The sequence below is a fragment of the Triticum aestivum genome, chromosome 1D, assembly GCF_018294505.1.
Source record: "Triticum aestivum cultivar Chinese Spring chromosome 1D, IWGSC CS RefSeq v2.1, whole genome shotgun sequence".
Taxonomy (NCBI): domain Eukaryota; kingdom Viridiplantae; phylum Streptophyta; class Magnoliopsida; order Poales; family Poaceae; genus Triticum; species Triticum aestivum.
The window spans coordinates 121702707-121719998 of NC_057796.1; the positions used below are offsets into that span (position 1 = coordinate 121702707).

At 44.6% G+C, this 17292-nt stretch overlaps 1 long non-coding RNA gene across 1 annotated transcript; it reads left to right on the forward strand.

Moving 5' to 3' along the window:
- The first annotated feature begins 15638 nt into the window (after positions 1–15638).
- LOC123166639 (uncharacterized) lies at positions 15639–16664 on the forward strand. Its single transcript, XR_006483636.1, has 4 exons — positions 15639–15770; positions 15863–15925; positions 16021–16133; positions 16655–16664. It is a non-coding gene; the product is annotated as an uncharacterized lncRNA (long non-coding RNA).
- Positions 16665–17292: the final 628 nt, after the last annotated feature.

The following is a 17292-nucleotide window of genomic DNA, read 5'->3' on the forward strand; positions in this document are numbered from 1 at the left end:
ATGCATGGAGTGCCATGGCATTTTAATTCCAAAAGATTAAAAAATGATCAGAAAAACATGAAACCATGCTTGATTTAATGTCATGCCACCAAGATGATGTGGTAAAAAAATTGGCTTGTTTGATGAAAGTTTGGACACACACCCCTCACAAATCGGAGCAACTCACTAGAAGGTTCGTGGTTCCGAGAGGGAACAATGCATGTTTGATGACGAACGGGAGATAGCTTCCTCTTATGGCCTTCAATTTTTTCTACGTCTAACGTGCACTTACAACAGTAATATGAAATTTTGGAAAACTCTAGGGGTCATTTGACCTTTCAAAGACATTTAAGTGATTTTGTAGCCATTTAATGAGCGTAATTCAAATTAGAACTACATCTATATGCAATGCCTTACCAAAACAGTTTGAAAAATCATATTTGTGTACTTGTGTGCGAGTTAATTCCATGTGTAGTGAATTAAAAGGAATTTTCAAAGATATTTGTCTCACGACATGGACACATGCAGACGTATGCATGGAGTGACATGGCATTTTAATTCCAAAAAATAAAAAGATATCAGAAACACATGAAACCATGGTTGATGTAATGTCATGCCACCCAGATGATGTGGTAAAGAAATTTGCATGTTTGACGAATGTTTGGACAGACACACCTCACAAACCGGAGCAACTCACTAGAAGGTTCGTGGTTCCGAGAGGGAACAATCCATCTTTGATGACTAACGGGAGATAGCTTCCTCTTACGGCCTTTAATTTTTTTCTACATTTAACGTGCACTAATACAACTGTCATGTGGAAATTTGGAAAATTCAGGGGTCATTTGACCTTTTAAAGACATTTAAGTGCTTTTCTAACCATTTAATGACTGTAATTCAAATTTGAACTACATCTACATGCAACGCCTAACCAGGACGGTTTGAAAAATAATATTTTTGTGTACTTGTGTGCGAGTTAATTCCATGTGCAGTAAATTAGAAGGAATTTTCAAACATATTGGTTTCAAGGCATGGGCACATGCATGGAGTGCCATGGCATTTTAATTCCAAAAAATTAAAAAATGATAAGAAAAACATGAAACCTTGCTTGATTTAATGTCATGCCACCAAGATGATGTGGTAAAAAAATTGGCTAGTTTGATGAAAGTTTGGACACACACCCCTCACAAATCGGAGCAACTCACTAGAAGGTTCGTGGTTCCGAGAGCGAACAATGCATGTTTGATGACGAACGGGAGATAGCTTCCTCTTATGGCCTTCAATTTTTTCTACGTTTAACGTGCACTACTACAACTGTAATGTGAAATTTTGGAAAACTCTAGCGGTTATTTGACCTTTTAAAGATATCTAAGTGATTTTCTAGCCATTTAATGACCGTAATTCAAATTTGAACTACATCTACATGCAACGTCTAACCAAAATGGTTTGAAAAATCATGTTTGTGTACTTGTGTGCGAGTTAATTCCATGTGCAGTAAATTAGAAGGAATTTTCAAACATATTTGTCTCACGACATGGACACATGCATACGTATGCATGGAGTGACATGGCATTTTAATTCCAAAAAATTAAAAAAATATCAGAAACACATAAACCTTGGTTGATGTTTTGTCATGCCACCAAGATGATGTGGTAAAGAAATTGGCATGTTTGACGAAAGTTTGGACACACACCCCTCACAAACCGGAGCAACTCACTAGAAGGCTTGTGGTTCCGAGAGGGAACAATGCATGTTTGATGACGAACGGGAGATAGCTTCCTCTTACGGCCTTCAATTTTTTTCTACGTCTAACGTGCACTTACAACAGTAATGTGAAATTTTGGAAAACTCTAGGGTTCATTTGACCTTTCAAAGACATTTAAGTGATTTTCTAGCCATTTAATGACCGTAATTCAAATTTGAACTACATCTACATGAAATGCCTAACCAAAACGGTTTGAAAAATCATATTTGTGTACTTATGTGCGTGTTAATTCCATGTGCAGTAAATTAAACGGAATTTTCAAAGATATTTGTCTCACGACATGGACACATGCAGACGTATGCATGGAGTGACATGGCATTTTAATTCCAAAAAATAAAAAAATATCAGAAACACATGAAACCTTGGTTGATGTAATGTCATGCCACCAAGATGATGTGGTAAAGAAATCCGCATGTTTGACGAAAGTTTGGACACACCCCGCTCACAAACCGGAGTAACTCACTAGAAGGTTCGTGGTTCCGAGAGGGAACAATGCATGTTTGATGACGAACGGGAGATAGCTCCCTCTTACAGCCTTCAAATTTTTTTCTACGTTTAACGTGCACTAATACAACTGTCATGTGAAAATTTGGAAAATTTCAGGGGTCATTTGACCTTTTAAAGATATTTAAGTGCTTTTCTAACCATTTAATGTCTGTAATTCAAATTTGAACTACATCTACATGCAACGCCTAACCAGGACGGTTTGAAAAATAATATTTTTGTGTACTTGTGTGCGAGTTAATTCCATGTGCAGTAAATTAGAAGGAATTTTCAAACATATTGGTTTCAAGGCATGGGCACATGCATGGAGTGCCATGGCATTTTAATTCCAAAAAATTAAAAAATGATCAGAAAAACATGCACTACAAAAAAAAGACACTTCCGTGATGATACGTGTTTGTCACAGTAGGTCACGTTTTCTGTCATGCATGTACATCCATGACAAATTTATGACAGAATCAAGATAGTCATACCTGTGCTGTCGTGGAAGTGTTCCATGACATTACCAAAATTATCATCACGGAAGTGTCCACTTCCATGACGATAAATCGCGCGTCACAGAAGTGCTTTCGTCAAGGGTGACCGACACGTGGCATCCACCGTAACGGAACGTCGTTAAGCTATCGGGTCGGGTTTTGGATCCGATAACCCGTTAACAGCCCCGACCAATGGGGATTTTCCACGTGTAAAATCATCATTGGCTGGAGGAAACACGTGTCGGCTCATCGCTGGGACAGATGCCATCCACTCATTGGACAGAAGGCGCCTATGATACGTCGACACGTGGCACGACCCAACAGAGGCCCATTCCTGTGAAAAGGCCGGCCCGTTTGACTTGGTCAAAAGGTGGCGGGCCGGCCCATGGAAAGCTTGTTTACGGCCTGTTCGCATATAGCCCATTTACAGCCCGCTAACCCAAGGCCCGTTACGCCCTATTCGAATTAGGTCTAGTAGCGTCATCTGGGCCATCCAATATGATTCCAGCCCGTTTTCACTTCTGGCCCATGACGTCTTTCGGCCTATATGAGGCCCTATGTAACTCTTGGCCTATTAACGGCCCGTGGTGAAACTGGCTCGTAACGAACAGTGTATCACTTTACACCCATTAACGACCCGTGGTGAAACTGGCCCGTAAAGAACAGTGTATCACTTTATACCCATTAACGGCCCGTTATTCCGTTGGGCCATTTCCAGCCCATGTTATCTTTCGGCCTTCTCAGAGTCCATTTATTCTTGGGCTATTTTCCAGCATTCGTTTACTTACGTCCCGTTACTGTCATTTTCTGCTTGTGGGCCAAATTCAGCCCGTGGTTACAGTCGGCCCGTTTGTGGTCCGTTAATACGTTGGGCCGTTTTCATAGCGTCATCAAATACGGCCTGTTAATGATGGCCCATTATGGTCGGCCCATGAACGGACGATTCCAACTCTAGCCCGTTTACGGCCAGAATGCGGTCTGTTTGGCCCATGTTTGGCCAATCGATCATATGGCCCGTATAAGGCCCATTTATGATACGACCCGTAGAAGGCCCATTGTTTCTACGGCCCGTAGAAGGCCCATTGTTTCTACGGCCCGAAGAAGACCCACTATTTCTACGGCCCGTAGAAGGCCCACTGTTTATACGGCCCGTAGAAGGCCCACTGTTTCTATGGCCCGTAGGAGGCCCAGTGTCACTACAGTAAATATTAGCCCATGGTTATTGTGGCCTAGTTTTAAAAAATAGGGTATTGCAGCCACTAGCAAACCGCAGAAAAAGAACTGCACTGACTACAAGCAAACAAATAAACAAGACAACAAGGAAATAAATAAGCAAGCAACTTACACTAGACTATCACGGCTATTACACATATTACCTCCACTGGGCATCAAAGTTCGCCACCAGTGCAAATATAGGGAACACAGCAGCATATAAACGCCGCAGCAAAACAAGTCCAGAACTAAAACCACTTCAGAAGAGCTCAATAAACAATATCCTGGGTACCCATAATGCTGTCAAGATGCTTAGCAAGCTTATTAACTTTCTCTTGTTTGGCGCTTAAGTCCTCCAGCGCTTGCTGTTGCACCAGAAAGTATGCATCTGAATTCTGCAGGGACTCCTCAGTCCTTCAGCTTCCTGTCGCATAACATCTGATCGATGTCTTTCAACTTGAAGTTGAGACTCAAGAAGCCGAACTGATTCAGGCAACGAGTTCGAAGAGCTGGTGCCAGCAGTGGTAGCCAGTAACTCGAACACTACATCAAGACAGGACTTTGGGGTTGTCTCAGTGTCTTCAATATAGTTTTTATCAGCTTTCTTGGAGACCAACATGGATGTCTCACTATCTTGAACCTTATCTGCATTACTTCCTTTACCATTGCATAACAGGGTACTCTTCTCCAATATTTTATCCACGTTCTAAAAGAGAAACAAACAAACACATCTCAGGTTTACAATGTAGTATATGAAACTCATTTTGGTAAACCAGTTCAGTAGTAAGGTGGACAGGATAACAGCATGAAACAAACATATATCTATGTAGTATGGTCACTGTATGGTCTATATCATTCGAGTTTATGTTGCCAAATCAAGATATATACAGTTCGAATCATATCTATTTAAGACAAAGCAGCATAGACAGAATATAAGTGTGGGAAACTACACAGCAATAACAACACTTGTAATGTGCATGGCATGAGAACATAACTGTTTATTCAACTGAAACTGAAATCAACATAGAGCAAGTTACAACAGCAAACAGCCAAACACGTTGAAGAAACAGGTTTAAAACATACCTGTTGCGCCATTGGAGTTTCAGTTGCATCCTTCAAATTTGAAATTAGTTGGTATCAGTAAATACAGTGATGCAAGAGCAAAGTAGTATGAACCGTAGCTATGGAACCTCACCTGAGAACAATTCTTCTTCTGCTTTAAGCGTTGACTTCGGGTTCGGAGTGGTGGTCCTCGTGATTTGGGAACTGCAGTTGCCTTACTAACTGCTCGTGTTTGGGTGCTCTGTGGTGGAGACGGTGCTGTGTCAACGGGAACTGGGTGTCTATCTGCTGGGGTTGGGGTTAGAGGGGGTGTAGCTGGTTCTCTGTCCAACTGGGTAGGGTTACAATCTGCATGAGTGTGGGTTATGTGTGGTGGGGCTGGTTCTTGGGCAAGTACAACCGTGGTTCTATCTGCATCGACAGGTAGCACGATCTTTTGTGAAGACTGTGTTTTTACTCCCACAGATAGTGCCATCACTCCCTCCAATTGAAATGGCTGATAAACAAGAAAAGTAATTGAATGTACAGACATTGTAAGATAGACAGGTGCAATGGATAGTAGGGAAGAAAACAGGGCATGAAATAATTCACATTTATGTTGTCTAAGCAAACAGAATAGCAGGACATAATTTCACATATATGATGGCTAATTAAACAGGATAGCATGACACAATTTCACATGTATGATGGCTAACTAAACAGGATAGAATGACATACTTCAAAATATGATGACTATGTAAACAGGATGACATGATATAACTATACGATGTGTCTATTAAAGTGGTTGGCATGCCATAAATCACATGCCGTCGATGGAAACATGATGGCATGATATAATTCATGGATAGAATGACATAATTTAAAATATGATGACTATGTAAACAGGATGAGATGATATAACAATATTATGTCTTTAGAAAATGGTTTGGCATGCCATAATTCAGATACATGCTGTCTATGTAAACATCATGGCATGACATAATTCAAATATATGATTTATATACTAAGGAAGTGAGCAGAGGGCAATCGCATATATGATGTGTCAACTAACACTACTGCAAACAGAGAATTTGCCATCAGTCATTTCTTTGCCGTCTGCCAGCGGATGGCAAAGAACGTCTTTGCCATCTGCTTACAAAAAATAGACGGCAAAGAACTGACAGATGGCAAAGAACCTGGTTGCCATCAGCCAGTTCTTTGCCATCTGCCAGCAAATGGCAAAGAATCTTTTCCGTCTGCTGGCAGATGGCAAAGAAGTGGGTGGGGCCCAGTGGATGACGGAGCTGTAACGGCCCACTAGCCCCACCCCTTTGCCATCTGCCAGCCAACGGCAAAGGTTCTTTGCCATCAGCTGGCTGATGGCAAAGAGGTGGGGCTTTGCCATCTGTTGGCTGATGGCAAAGATGTGGGCCTTTGCCATCCGTTGGCGGATGGCAAAGAAGTGGGACTATCTCCTCCCCTCTTTTTTTCACAAAAAAATCTCCTCCCCTCTCTCCCAGCCCGGCCCCACCCCTCTCTCTCTCTCCCTCTCCCAGCCACCACCGCACCGCGCCCCAGCCCCGCGTTCCCGACGCCGCCCTGCACCGCCACCGGCCCGCCCCTCCCCGCCACCGCAGCCCGCCCCTCCACCGTTCCAGGCCGCGGCGCCGCCCCCTCCCCCAACCCTCGAGGCTCTTTCCCCTTCCCCCAACCCTAGCCGCCGCACGCAGCAGCCATGGCGGATTACACCTTCAGCGTCGGCAGCCGCCGCTCGTCCATGCTGTGAAGCCATCCCCGCCCTGCTCGCCTTCGTCCGCCGCCGTCGCGGACCGTCTCCTCCGTCCCCGACCACACATTCCCGCCCTCGTCTGCCGCCATCACCGACCGGCTCCTCTGTCCCTGACAAGTCATCCCCGTCCTGCTCGCCGTCTTCCGCCGAAGAACCCGGCGGCTGTGTCGATTCTCTGCCTTCCCGACCACCTCTTCCGATTTTGCGAAGGTGATGCCCTCTTTGATGCTCGACCACCTCTCCCTGTACATGTTCAATAGCATTACTGGACAAATATATAGTGAACCCTCAGAAAACAGTGAAGTGGCACATACAAGTGTAACGAATTATAGTCTTGTGCCAACAAGCACTTCACATGCAGGTGCTTTAAGAGGTAGATGAAATTAGTTTGTTCTCATGTACAATATCTGAGAAGAGGATGAAGTTTCACAATGCAGAATTGCTCAAAAATCTAGTATAGCAAACTAGAACAAGCTTGTCCAGTTACAATTTTTTTCTGTGCATGGATACAAAGAGATATCCCTGTTATTCCTCTCAAATTGAAAGCAAGCATATCCCAGATGAGCATGAACTAGTTGTCCTGTCCAAATTTTGAGGCAAACATTATGTTTTTCTGTTATGGCTAATCAACACCACATAAAGTGTCAGTACATACTAAACTAAGTTTTTGCACTATAGTTCACATTTATCACATGTGCTTTTTTTGTTAGAATAAGGATATATACTGGTAATATATCTATTCAGTTAGATTGATGGATGTTCTGTCCTTTAGTAATTTCATTTAGCTCTCTGTATGTATGTATAACATACTGTGTTGCTAGTGGGTTAGCTACTGTACTGCTCGCCTTTGCCCAAAAAATCATTGTAAGCATCCAAGGTACTGTTACTCATGATTAAAATATATCATCTACATGCCATTCATATCATTTCCAAAGATCCAATTTTTTTGAATCTTATCCTAGAGGATACAACATATGCTCAAAGCATTTTAAAGCAAGAGTACTTTCAGATATATATGCCAAAAATATTATGTACTCTTAAATAAACTTGATATGCTACAGAATTGTGCTTCCAGTTTGCAGTAAGAGTTGAAAAAAATGATTTTCTAAATAATATTATGTACTGGAAGTACTCTTTACGCCGAAGAAGTTTGAAAGTACTAATATTATGTATGTCGTAGATGACATGTACAAGCACAACATATGGTACTTTCAGACTTTCACACTGTCCAAGCACTAGTCTGAAATTTGGCACTTTCAGACTGTCCAAGCACAAGTCTGGAAGTCTGAATTTTGGTACAAGCACAAGTAATTTCAGACTGTCGTCTTTGTTAATATTACCTTTCAGACTGTCAGTCTGAAAGTATGAAATTTGGTACAAGCTCAAGTACTTCCAGACTGTCCAAGCACAAGTCTAAAAGTCTGAAATTTTACTCAATAGAGTACTTTCAGACTGTCCAAGCACAAGTCTGAAATTTGGTACATAATATTTGCAGAATGTTTGGTACTTTCAGTCTGAACTTCAAGCACAAGTCTCTTTACCATGTAGAGGACATTTACTACAGAATCAACTATGAAAATTGGTATCAACCTTTGACAAGCATACCTGAAGACTAGATATTTCTTCTTTTCCAGCTTGTTGCACTATCCCATGTGAAGAAGTAATCTATCTGAGAAAGAAATTTTAAGAGACTGGCCTATTAATTTTAAGAGGATTTTTAACCCAGCTTTTTCTGTTTAGTGCTGGTTTGGCTTGCCTTAGCTTTTATATTTGAACAATCAAGTTCACAAATAGATACCAACCTAGACACGAGCTGGATAAACCCTATCTGATTTTGTTTTCTCCACTTGAGATTTGCAGGGGAGGTTGCATTGCCCGGAGGAAAGGCAGAGGAGGGTGATGCTGATGATGCAGCAACATCATTAAGGGAGGCAAAGGAGGAGATTGGGCTTGATCCAGCCTTGGTCACTGTCGTTTCCTCGCTTGAGCACTTCTTGCCCAAGGTAAGATGTCTATGAGTTCTCGCTTATACCCCTACTGGAAAAAATCACATTGTACAGCCAAAAGGCATGTTAGTTTTTTTTTCTTCTTAGACTTCCAAAAACACATGCATGCAGCCAAGATTTAGGATATGCTTATAGATGTTTTGAGGATTATGTACCAGGCTTTTCTTTACAGTCCACTTTTGCCGGATAGAATTTATCTTTGTCCCTTTGACACCACGACACCCAGACACGACACCCCCGACCCCCGACACCTCTTCGGCTTCCTGTTGACTGAAAAGGTGCTTTTCGGCCTTCCAGAGGCCGACGGGGTCATATATTTATGAATTATGAGTTAGGTCATATATTTTCCGATTTTGTTATGAAAAACATCATATATATTTGTGTTGATCGGGTGGGTTTAAATGTGCAGTTGTTTCGTCGCTGCGAGGGTCTGGTGTTCGACGACCTCCCCGTGCGTTCAACGAGCTCCGCCCCGGTGTTCGTGGGTGAGCACAAATGACATCTCCTCCTCCCCCAATCATTTGTTATGTTCCGGTCTTCATGCCGATGAAACATGCTAGCTGTAGGTAGATTGAATCATCAGTATGCGTGACCACTATGCGTCTCCCGTTCGAAAGGGTTACATCTATAAATATGCATGCATTTGCATATTATAACCGTGATTCTTTCGAATTGTCCAACGTTATCCATGGACAGCCCGAGTATGTGTAGATTGGGTTCGTTTTCCCATATGCTCTGCTCCGGATCCGATGCAGAATTTCGTCAGCGCCTCCCTGTTGTTCTCCGGGTACACATCCTCTTTGCTTATTGCGGAGACGTGTATCAGGAGAACAGTGGGGAGGTGCTGCCGAAATTTTGCGTCGGATCCGGAGTAGAGCATGGGAAAACGAACCCAATCTACACATACTCGGGTGGGATTAGGACCTATCTTTACCTATTAGCGTCTAGGTTGCATGGACGTAATAAAACTGACAAACTCTATTAACTGATGAATATGGTTTGCTGAATTATGTATATATTTCTTGTGTGTCCAGTAGCTAGGCAAGATGAGTGATCGTGCGTGGATGTACACCGGTCACACTAGTCAGAAAGACATGACCCATGAATGGATAACAAAAACCAAGGGGTTTGTGAGAGTCGCATTTGCAAATGGACAGAGACAAACCTGGTGCCCCTGTGTCGAGTGCGACAACTATCATAAGAGGTCAGAGTTTGAAATGATCAAACACCTGCAGAAGTGGGGTTTTACGCCTAATTATACGGTCTGGACATTTCATGGTGAGTCTGCCCAACGTGCCAGAGCTGAGGAGGGCCGTCGTCGCACCGACGAGCATGGTACCGGGATGGAAGACATGGTGGAAGACTTTGATGATGCTCGGGATTCGGATGATGAGATGGAGGAATCTGCAAAGGCCTTCAATGATATGTTGGAGTCTTCAAAACGTCCTCTCCACGAGCACACCGAGCTTTGTCAGCTGGATGCCATCGCACAAGTAATGGCTCTAAAGGCTCAATTCAACTTGGGCAGAGAATGCTACGACGCGATGATGACACTATTTGGACGCTTTCTACCCAAAGGCCATGTAATGCCTGCAAACCTGTACCAGTCGGACAAAATCCTCCGTGTACTTAAGATGCCCTATGAGAAGATAGATGCCTGTGAGAAAGGATGTGCCTTATTTAGGCTTGAGTATGCGGACTTGAAGTATTGTCCCGTTTGCCAGTCTTCCAGGTATGTTGTGGTAGACAACGGTATGGGTGAGAAGAGTCAGACAAAAATTCCAGTTAATGTTCTTCGGTATATGCCAATCATACCAAGACTTCAACGTCTTTTCATGGTCGAAGAGACGGCCAGACAGATGACATGGCACAAATTGGGCAAAAGAACCGAACTGGATGCAGATGGGGAGCCGATGTTGGTACACACATCAGACGGTTTTGCGTGGAAGCGCTTCGATGCAATACATCATGCTAAAGCGGCAGATCCAAGGCATCCTCGAATCGCCGTAAGCACGGATGGGTTCAACGTGTTTGGTATGATGGCAGCCCAATACAGCTGTTGGCCTGTATTTGTCATTCCACTCAATCTCCCTCCCGGACAGATTATGCAAAGAAAGAACATTTTCCTAACGTTGATAATTCCGGGGCCCAACTATCCGGGGAAGAGTATGAATGTGTACATGCAGCCGCTTAAGGATGAATTGCAAGAAGCTTGGGATAATGGGATCAAGACATACGACGCCGCTACAAAAAAAACTTCCTAATGCGTGTGTGGTACATGTACTCGATGCATGACTTGCCGGCGTATGCGCTATTCGTTGGCTGGTGTGTGCATGGTAGGTTCCCGTGCCCCACATGCAAGGCAGCTCTTGAGTTTCGTCGGTTGCAGGCGGGTGGCAAGTTTTCTTGCTTCGACATGCATAGACAGTTCCTGGATCCTCGTCATAAGTTCAGAAAAGACAAGAAGAACTTCATCAAAGGTAGAGTTGTCAAAAACTCTGCACCACCTGCGTTGACAGGCCAACAGACCCTAGATCAGTTAAACGCTCTCGAGCCGGATCCAGAGCGTCCAGGGTATTTCAAGGGGTATAATTCGGAACACGCCTGGACTCACAAGACATGCTTGTGGGATCTGCCTTACTTCAAAGACCTCCTTTGCCCACACAACATCGACGTGATGCACACTGAAAAGAATGTCGGCGAGGCCCTCTTTGGTACATTGTTCGGCATAGAGGGGAAAACAAAGGATAATCCTAAGGCTAGAGTCGATCAGGAGGCTCTATGTGATAGACCGCTACAAAACATGCGACAAACGAAAGGAAAGAAGAACTGGGCGAAGCCAAAGGCATGGTTCAATCTTGGAAGGCCAGATATGAGGGAAATTATCCTGTGGGTGAAAAAGGAGTTGATGTTCCCCGATGGGTATGCAGCGAATCTAAAGAGGGGAGCGAGCCTTGAAAAATTGAAAATATTTGGTCTCAAGAGTCATGATTGGCACATATGGCTTGAGCGGGTAATGCCGGTGATGTTGCGTGGCTTTATCCCTGAGGATGAATGGCTAGTATTGGCAGAGCTGAGCTATTTCTTCCGTGTTCTTTGTGCGAAAGAACTATCACCTGGCTTGCTAGAAGAACTGGAAGAGTTGGCGCCGGAGTTGATCTGCAAGTTAGAGAAGATCTTTCCACCAGGCTTCTTTAATCCAATGCAGCATTTGATTTTGCATCACCCGACCGAGGCACGATTGGGGGGGCCGTGCAGAATCGTTGGTGCTACGAACTGAGAGGATGTAGAAGACACTTCGAGCAAAATGTACAAATAAACGTCGAATTGAAGCATCGATGGCCGAGGCATTCATTACTGAGGAGGCGGAAAACTTCGTGACAGCACACTACGAAGCCAAAAATCATCATTTGCATAATACGAAGCCTCGGTACAATGCTGGCGACCCTAAAAAGGGTGGGTCCAACCTCAGCCTATTCAAAGGGAAGCTCGCACCAGCCGGTGCTTATACTCCCTTATTGTTGGATGTCGACGAATGGTGGACCATTACGTTGTATATCTTGAACAATCTAACAGAAGTGCGGCCGTACATCGAGTAAGTTCTTGGTACATTGTTTCGCAACCTCTAATTCCTTTGAACTGCTCTTATTCCCGGATATTTGATACAGTCGATACGCCGCCAAATTCTCGTATGGAGCGGTGATCCAAAAGGATTCCGTCGAAGAGTATGAGCTTCTGGCAATGCATGGACGCGGCTATCCCGGTTTCATCTCTTGGTTCAAACAAACGGTAATTCCATTAGACCATTTCATTTCTTCGTCTATTTTCCGGCTAATGCAACAATCATTTTGTATTAAACTTGTAGGCTAGTTCAGAGTCTATGGACGCCGAATTGAGACAAGTCGCTAATGGTTTTGACTATAAGGTCCGTTCATTTGACAAATACGACATCAACGGGTATCGCTTTCGTACCTATGGTAAAGAGCTATCTATGGCCGACCGAAAGTCTACAAATTGTTGTGTCTCTGCTATCGGCGAAGGTGATACCGAGTATTATGGAAGAGTTGAAGCAATTTATGAACTTCTATTCTTTGGTGCAAACCCACCGAACTTCGTAGTCTTCAAATGTTATTGGTTCCAGCCAAAGGAGACTAGAAGGACTCATGAACATCTAGGGCTAGTCAAAATCAAACAAAGCACCCATTTGGATGTTCCCGATGTCTATATTACGGCTCAACAGGCAACCCAAGTTTTCTATCTACTGTGGGCCTGCCAAAGTGATCCAAATCTCAATGGTTGGGATGTCGTTTATGAAGTGCCGCCACATGTTAGACCACCTCCCCCAACGAAGAGGATTATGAACCTCACATTAACCCAGACACATATGAAGGAGAGTTCTTCCAAGAAACACATCTTTCCAAAAAACGTTTCAAGAACCGCTCTACTTCACCTTAGAACATTGAAGTAGACAGCGATAGTGAATCCGAGCATGAGCCGGAACAAGAAGAGCCAGAACATGAAGAGCCGGAACAAGAAGAGGTTACTGCTGCGGATGACCTGTCAATGCTTGACCGATTACGTAAAGGAGGCCTTCCACATGTTGATACATTTATTGATGATGATGAGCACGTCATTACTGATAGTGATGCATTTATTGACCCCGAAGCATATATAGACGATGAAGATTAATATTATAGTTCATGTTAGGTATTCCATTTTTTTATGTTCATGATGATGATACACTTAAATTATATACATATTATTATTCATGTCAGGTATTCTTTTTTATGTTGTACTAATTTCGTTTACTCTTTGTCATTGCAGGTGTTGACAGATGGTGGGCGCGGGTCGAGAGCGCTCCGGGGCTCCTTCCTCGGCGCGTGGTGGGAGGGGTAGTTCCATTCCACCCCAGACCCTCCGGAGAGCGCTAGATCTCAGTATGCAGACACCACCGGCGGTCGCTTCTTCTTTGGCCGGGAGAGGTCGGGGGGGGGGGAGAAGAAGGAGAAGGCTAGTAGAGGTGGACGTGGCGGCGGGAGAGGTAGGAAGGCTGCCACTATGCCTTCCTCGCCGCCACCCTCAGCTGATTCACCTGACCATAGGACTGCTCCGTCTGAGATGGAGCCGCCTGAGGTGGACCCGTCTCGGACCCCGGTCCACGAGCCTCGGGCCGACGAGCCTTCGCCCCACGAGACTCCGGTCCCAGAGGCTTCGTCCCACGAGACTCTGGATCAGGCTACGTCGCAGCCGAACCGATTGGGGGACTGGCCGGAGTCGAGTGGCCATGCTGATGGTGACGAGGGTGGCTATAGTTCTGATAGCTATAGTGAGAGTGAGCTGGTTGAGGGGGCAATGTCTACCAGTGTGGTGGTACAAAGCTCCCGCCCACCCCGGCGACCCCTGACCAGAGGTGGTTGATTACGCCTGATGGGGAGAAGTAAGTGCATTTACTCTTTTTAACCTTTTGCCTTCACGTTTCTTCGAATATCTAATGCGTTAGTCTTATCATACTGCAGGTCTTGGAAACACGGTCGTGGTGTCCGCAGGCCCAACACAGTCCTTGGTGTGATTTGTCGCCAGAGCTTCCCGGGGTGGGTCACGTTGCCCGGTGAGGGCCAGGTTCCAGAGCTAGGAATGACCTGGGAGCACTACTTGGCTGCCCCGGCCCCGCCGGGGGAGAGGATCGGCGGTGTCGAGTGCCACACGGTGGCCGACGTTGTGATCCAGATGTTTTGGGTAATTTTTCCTCTCTCGTCTACGTTGTGTTTTCTTGTTCGATTGGCAACCCTAGTGATTGTACTAATCCGTGTTTTCTTGTTTGATTGCAGACCTTTTACAGGTGTGCTGAGGGACAGGAGGAGGCCGCGGCTCGGGTTATCGAAGCCGAGTGCAGGCGGCTACTTCAAAACTGGCGGAACGGGGCTCGGACGCAGGCTACTCGAGACTACTTCGCCTCGATTGGTATTAGGATGTCCAAGTCGAAGTGCCGCACAAAGTATCTGAGTAAGGAGAAGTACATGAAGGTAATTACCTATTCTTAAGGCCTTGTATTTAGTTTTCTTGATTTGATTCGTAGGCGTAGCGCTCAAATTTCTCTTACTTAACTTAGGTGCCCCCGAGATGGTGTGCGGATAGCCTGGATTGTTGGGAGGCGTTGGTGGATGAGTGGTGCTCTCCCCAATGGCTATCCACCCACAACAATGCAAAGGATCGGCGTGGCAAAATGAGCGGTGTGCCACACCATCAAGGCAGCGTCAACCTATATCAATACGGGGATAACTGGGTATGTGGTTTGCTTCATGATTCATGCAAATTCAGTCTTCATGCTAGCTTGAGCCCTTAACTAATACTTTGTTCCTCTCCTTTAGACGTGGCACAACAAGACGGATGTTCCAGAGTTGTTCGACCTCTATGCCATGGCCCATAGTGCCCCGTATAAGAAGGCCAAGGCATTCTCTGAGTCTGATCTCGATGATCCAAAGAACTTCACCAACCGCGCCTCCCACAACAAGCTCGTGAGGTACAGAGACGAGGGGAAGGCGAGGAAAGGGCCGGACTTTAACCCAAGCCAGCCTATTGATCCAGAGCTGGTGATGATATCTGGTGGCGGGCGGAACCATGGCTTGTTAGCCATTGGGGATGGACTGATACGTTGTACTAGCACTCTCCCGCAGATCAAGAGGCGCCAGACGAGCTCCGATCCTGAGATAAGGCCTCGTCCACGGCCAATGGATCTCGAAATCAAGGTTAGTTATACAGAATCAGATACCTTTCCTCCATTACATTATGTGTGCGGCCGTCGATGATTACAATGCTAAAGAGGAGTGGTGTTGCAGGCTGCTATTGAGGAAGAGAGAGCAAAGACCCAGGAGCTTCTGGCGGAGGTAAGGAGGCAGGCGGCGGAGAGGGAGAGGGAGATTGAGGAGAGGACGGCTAGGCTTTTGGAGGAGGAGAGGAACCGGAACGACTTGGCTAACCGGGCCATATACGAGCTCTTCGCGGTAAGTTTCTTCTGCATATTAGCTAAATCATGCACGCAATGTTCCTTTCATTAGTAACTAATATGACTGACTCGTCAAAACCAAATGTGCAGTCCATGTGCGAGAAGAACGGTCAGACCCCTCCGCCGATGCCAGTCATTGCTCCGGCGGACACGGTGAGTTTCATTTGAATGGACATTACTTATTAGTCTTCACAATTGAGTTGCATCATGCTAACGAGACATTGCAAATGATCTTTAATTTGGTGCAGCATAACTCCCGACAAGCATCGACGTCTGCCATTGGCGCGAGCAAGAACCCCGATCCTCCTCCGTCTGCCACTACCGCGAGCAAGAACCCCGATCCTTCACCTACGGGTTGATGGTAAGTTTTGCCTAGTGCTTTGCTTAATTAGCTCCAAAATGACCTATTTAACCTAGGATAGCTCTAAAATGACCTATACTTAGCATTTTTTTCCTCCAAAATGACTTAATATGCTTAGCTAGCTCAAAATTGACCTATTTAACCTAGGATAGCTCTAAAATGACCTATACTTAGCATTTTTTCCTCCAAATGACTTAATATGCTTAGCTAGCTCTAGAATGACATAATATGCTTACGAAATGACATATTTTAGTTCCGAAATGACTTCATATGCTTAGCTAGCTCCAAAATGACATAATAAACTTATTAGTTCCAAAATGACCTTACTTAGCATTTTTTACACCAAAATGACTTAGTATGCTTAGCTAGCTCAAAAATGACATAATAACCATACTTAGCTCCAAAATGACCTATTTTACAGATATAAGTTGCATCATAATAATCTTCACATTTTAGTTGCATCATAATAATCTTCTTCTTCTAGTCTTCTTCTTCTAACTTTCTTCTTTCCCATTTTGTAGATTTGCTTCAGATCACGGAAGCTTGGGTTGATGGAGTGCTTGTCTTTAGTTTTTGTTTTGACTTTGTGAAACTTGCTACCTATGATGAAACTGTGTAATATTGATGAAACTATGTATATGTATTGATGAAACTTGCTACTATTGGTAACATGTGTTGGATATATTTGCGTTCATGACTATTGGTAATATGTGTTGAATATGCTATATTGGTCATATATATATATATATATATATATATATATATATATCTATGTTTGATTTTTTGTGAAAATGAATTGATATAAGAAAAAACAAAATTAAATGAGGCAATATAGGCACTTTGCCATCCGCTGGCAGATGGCAAAGAGGCCACGTGGCAGCAACCTGTGCAGCGCTCATCTGGCCTATTTGTTCTCTTTGCCATCCGCCAGCAGATGGCAAAGAGCCTGCATCCTTTGCCATCAGCTGGCGGATGGCAAAGAGCCTGCAGCCTTTGCCATCAGCTGGCCGATGGCAAAGAGCCTGCACCCATTGCCATCAGCTGGCGGATGGCAAAGAGCCTGCACCCATTGCCATCAGCCGGCGGATGGCAAAGAGCCTGCAGCCTTTGCCATCTGCTGGCTGATGGCAAAGCATGCCATTAGCCTCCTAACGTGGCT